Here is a 6,000-nt window from a genome sequence, read left to right on the forward strand (position 1 = left end):
AACAAAGCGCATAATGTTTTGATATTTGAAATTAAAGTTATATGAAAGAATAAATTATTCGACAAAAGAGATATGTAAATAAATAAAACAAAAATGATAAGTGATAACATGATATAAAAATCGATATATTTGCTTATCTGAAAAAAGCAAAATTCCATAACGTATTCAAAGATCTAAAAAAAAATAATTGAATGGGCGATTAAATATGAATATAATCATTTTGATTTCAAAAAGACTCAAAATTTTTGTTTGATCAAAAAGTGTCATGCCAAGAACCGTCTTTTTAAAATCCCCCATTTCATTTTTGTGTGAATTTTTGTTTTGTTCTTCAAAAACATGTTTTAACCTATTTTTTAATATCCATAATGAAATGTGTAACTAAAATTACAAATGGGAAGATTTTAGTTTCTTAATGTTAAAACAAAAACAACAACATAGAAACGTGTAATGTTCTTAAACATAAATCATCATTTCTTTTAACAGGATCAAACTTGCTCGTTAAAAGTAAAATGTTAGGTCTATGTCTACACTGTTTCTCATAAATCGAAATACCAAAATCTTTGCAAAAATATTTTCGTATCTCATGTAGAACATATTTTATATAATGACCTGTGGAAAATTGTACTTTCACTGTCAAAGTTGGTCAATGTTCCTAGAATAGAATAAAATTATACTCTTTCTTTATATATATACTGATTGGAGGTAATGTATCGGTCAGTCATATCAACATATTACCTTAAACATAAGAAACAAAACATTTTTGTGCTTTTATTGATTTTCAAAAAGCCTTTGACTCTGTATGGAGAGCATTGATAAAACATGGCATGGTAATGGCATTTTGTGATAAAAGAAATAGACATATTAATTTACGGTAGATAATAACGTTTTTGATATCGTAGACACGTTTAAATATCTTGGTGTTGTTTTTTTCAAGAACTGACAATTTGCGGTTGCAAAGAAACATGTTGAACAAGCAAGGTGGACAATGCTTGGTTTCTATAAGAAATCTAGATTTACCTATTGATTGTCAATTTATGTTATTCGATCCCACAATTGTACCAATTTTAACTTATGGATGTGAAGTTTTGGGTTATGGTGACTTGTCGCTCACAGAAAACGTGCATACAGATTTCCTTAAATATGTATTACATCATTTTTACATGTTCAGCGATTCCCATTATCAATTACTATAAAAACGAATTGCTGGTTATTGGTATGATTTAGTCAACAGTAATTCAACAAAAAAATATCGTCAAATATTTATAAGCTTGTATATGAAGATTTTGTAAGAAATGGTAGAGTTCAATTGGTTATCAATGTTAAGAGTATTTTTGACGACACAGGTATGATTTTTATTTGGTTAAATCAGAAGTTAACTGGTTCTGAATGCTTATTGTTAAAAACCCTGGATATGTATATGTGTAGCCAATACATACAAAAATGGCGTAGTGAAATCGATTCAATGCCAAAAATGCTTAATTATAGAATGTACAAAACTGATCATTGCTTTGAACCATACCTTTGTTTACAGTGAGACAAATATTTAAGAACATTTGTTAATTTTCGATTGTGTAACAATCTCCTCCCTATATAAAGAGGAAGGTGGTTAGGTATTGTTCAAAATGAAAGAAAATTAGCTCTTTGTAACTCAAATGATACAGGTGATGAATTCCATTACATGTTTTTCATGTAGATATTTTGAAAATGAACGAAAGCATATCTAACCATCAACAAAACATATGTTAACGTTTAGGAAATAAATGTCTTAAACAGATCCACAGACATTAAACAATAAGGTTAAAGATGTTTATGTAATACTCGATCACTTTTAGAATCAAACTGGCTAGTCACATTGTTTTCTTTATTTAAAATCTATAAAAATCTCCTGTTTTGCAAAATTTAGCTTGTATACATAGTTGGTTATATTGTATATGATAAAATGTTGTAGTCATAAATTCTTTTTAAACATACAATAGTCAATTTGATTTGTATACACAAAATGATTAAGCATTTTGCAAATTTCTTTATATTTTAGTGAACACCGCTTATCATACGAGATGTAAATATGCTGAGTGTATCAATAAAACTTGAAACTTGGTCAGTCAGAGCTGTTAACCAGAACAGAACTGCGTCATATCCTACAATTTGTAAACAAACACCGCAATATTTTGATAAAAAGGTTTATTTAATATTTTACTTTCTTTGAAGGAAAAAAAAGGAAAAAAGGTTAAAAGAAGAAAATGCCAGTCACATGGGTGTCTGGAAGATACTGAACTCTTTTTGGGAAGCTGTTAAATATACAGAATTTTACCCCCCCCCCCCCCCCAAAAAAAAAAAAACAAAAAAAAAAAAAAAACAAACAAACAAACAAAAAACAAAAAAACAACAAAATAATAATAATAATAATGATAAAAAACACACCAAAAAACAAAAAAAATAACAAAAACACCAAGAACATAAAAAAAGTACCATGCAGTGTTCTTAGGGCCTTATTCTTACTATGTCTTTATTTACATGATCAAATTGCTCTTTTTTTTTAAAGCTTAATGTCTACACAATTTAATATAAATCAAACTATTAATAAACTGTGAGAACGTATGATTTTATCCATAAACAAAATCACATGTAAAAATATTTCATACAGTTTTTAAAAAAAAAAAAAAGAATGTTACCTGTCGAATAATTGACTTCAATCTTTCTCTTCAAAATTTAATCGATTATTCTAGAATAAAAATATACTTCCTTATTCTTCAAGGGGAACAACTGATAAACTGTACATGTTAGTCAATATTATTTAGGCCACTACCTATATACGACGCGGGGAAGAGACGGACTTTAACGCCCAGCCTGCCGGAACAGTAAGTTTTTACATAAACAACATAGTCGGATCAATTAAACTGATTGTTTTAAATATTACCACGCCATAAGTTTTTGAAATATAAAACCGAAAGTTTGAGGTTAGTATAAAAATGAGAAAAGGGGAATCCTTAAAAAATAGTAAAAAATAGTAATATCGAATATGTTGCATGCTTCCTTAAATTATCATTTTCGTGTCATACCTTTTCATGTAATTTGTATAGTTTATTCCAAACTTTTGCCGTTACATTGAATTTTTATAAAAAGAGATAATTTACTTTTCTTTAAGAATGATTTGTGACTATATCAAGTGAATGTTCAGAGAAACGTACAGGTAATTAGGCAAGCTATATCTTGCATCAAGGCATCTTTTAGAGAAGCGGGAAGCTCAACAAAAGGACTTGAAGCTTGATGTTAGAATGACCAAACACAAGCCTAAAGAATAATTTGCCTCCGATGCAGGCTAGGTGCAAGTATGTAAATATCTCTAGATAATACATGGAATTATCAAATTTCTAGTTTTTATTTTTTATAACAGTTAACGCACATTCTACTAAATCAGAAGTATTTTCATCTGTATATTTTCCGACCAGATTTGTTCTTTGATAAGACGTAATTGATAAATAAAACATGCACCAGAGTAAGAGAAACCGAGAGTAACAAATATACTTTTAAGGTATTTTTACTGTAATGCTTTCCCGCCTAGAAAATTGTAACATCGGTCGATATCGTAATAAATCGGTCATTTCCGGAACGTTATTTTGTTATTCAATATTTTTTAACCGTTTATAATTGGAATTTAGTACATAGCGATAATGAATAATTTAATGCCCAATTTTTCGAAAAAAATAACGTTCTTGACATAACCGATTCGCTGCGATATTAGACGATGTTATTATTTTTTGGCGGGAAAACATTACAGAAAGACACTGAACCTCGGGCGATGCAAATAAGACTGCATCAGCTGCGTACCTGTAAGACGAGTGCAGGTACTTCTAGCATACACACCGCCACATTATGATTTTGATAAAGATATTTTTATGTAAGACTATGTATTCCATGGATTAATTTTGATCTGGCTTACCAGGTCTCATTTTTTTTTGAAAATGAAATCATAGAGTCTACGTGTACTCATCACATATCAACCATTAATAAACTTTTTATCGCCTGGTTGCAAGGTTAACTTGTTAGGTTCGAAATTTTCAACAGACATAAACTTAGTCATGGACGCGGTGTTTCTTTAAATGTGCGGAAGTATGTTTTTATATATGACAATATTAGTTTATAATGGTATTATCTTTTGTTCACAACAGAGATAGAATGTATTTAATCAAATAAAATTTTGTCTTGAATTATTTTGTAACTATACGTTTTACTATGTCCCACTTTTCGTTTTACAGGAGCAAAACTAACATCATCTAGACTATTCTCTCAAACAGTTTTTGTAGTATTTTTATGTAAATTAATGATAGACTTGAAGAAAATACAGTTGAGTTACATGCAAAGTTGCTTCAGTTTACTTCTTTAAAAAAAGAAGCATCCGAGGTATTTTTTGCAGCTGTGGAATATGTGTTTAATTATGTCCCCTTGCAAGAAAGTGGGTTATTGCTTTGCATTTTGTCTGTTGGTCGGTCTGTAGACCAAATGGTTTCCGATCAATAACTAAAGAACGCTTATGCTTAGAACCTTAAAACTTGGTATGAGGAATGTTCGTGAATAGTAGATGACCCATATTGATTTTTGGGTGAAAGTCACATTGACCTTGAAGGTAAAAGCGGTTTCCAATCAATAACTTGACAAGCCATGGGCTGTTGGTCCTCAAACTTCGTAGGTGGATTCGTAATGGCAGCTCGATGGCCTCTTCTGATTTTGGGGTCAAAGGCCATATTGACCTTGTAGGTAAAAACAGTTTCCGATCAATAATAAGACAACTCATGGGCCCTTGACAGATGCATTGGTCTTTGCCAGTAGATCACCCCTATTGATTTTGGGGTCAGGGTGTCAAAGGTTAAGGTCACATTGACCTTGTATGTCAAAACGGTTTTCTATCAATAACTGGACAACCTATGAACCATTATCCTTCAAACTTCACAGATGCATTGTTTTGGTCAGAAGATGAGCAATGACCTAAAGAGACTGTTGGGGGCAAGATATCAGAGGTCAAGATCACATTGACCTTATAGGTAAAAACGCTTTCTGATGAATATCTTTCAACAACTCATGGGTCTCCTTACATTCAAACTTCGAAGGTGCATTGGTCTTGGCTAGTAGATAACTCCTTTTGATTTAAGGATCAAAGGTCAAAGTCGTATTGACCTTGTACGTTAAAACGGTTTCCAACCAAAGACTCAAATTGTCATAGTTGATATTTTCTATTAAACTAACAAGTGGGCTTGATAGCCCTGAAATCGCTTATCTGAATATAAAAACCCTTCATGAACAAGAATAATATTTTGACAAGGAAAACTTTAACAAACTTGGTAAACACCCAGTAGTAAAATGTTTCATGCTAAATATCTAAGCTCTAGCTGTTTGGGTGTTTTAAATGAAAATTTTATAAGTATTTCTTTCGGTTGCCATGGCAACCGCAGTTCTGCGTGGAATTAAATTCTTTGAACAATTTTCAAAGGTGACCACCAAAGGAACATTCCAGTGAAGTTTAGATGAAATCGAATAAGTCTTTTTTTTTAGAAGATGCTGTTTATAGTAAAAGTAAACGGACAACAGATGTGCTCAAAATTTGGTACTCAGGTGGCTACTCTTTTGTTCTCTCTAATGTTCTTTAAGCCACGGCCACAAAAGAGTGAAAAATGAATAGCATCAAAGGAAATTTACTGTTACCTATTGTTCTCATAGCCACCTAAGTATCAATATGTTTGTATAGACGACTCCGGATGAAAAGCGATCACAAAAGCTCAAACCTGTCACTTTGTGACAAGTAAGTTAACAAGAACTGTCGGAGGACAGTAATGCAACATCGAAAAGTTTCACAAGGGGGTTTTATTTAGTAAATAAGCTTAAAAAAGAATTTTAAAAGAGTTACCAACTCCCCCCCCCCGGGGTTTTATAAAAAAAATGTGTATTTTAAAAAAATTAGGGGGACTAGGGCATCAATCCAAAATTAAGACCCAAGCTAGATCTGCA

This window comes from Ruditapes philippinarum, unplaced genomic scaffold, assembly GCF_026571515.1.
Source record: "Ruditapes philippinarum isolate M1 unplaced genomic scaffold, ASM2657151v2 ctg6436_1_1_1_1, whole genome shotgun sequence".
NCBI classification, from domain to species: Eukaryota; Metazoa; Mollusca; class Bivalvia; order Venerida; family Veneridae; genus Ruditapes; species Ruditapes philippinarum.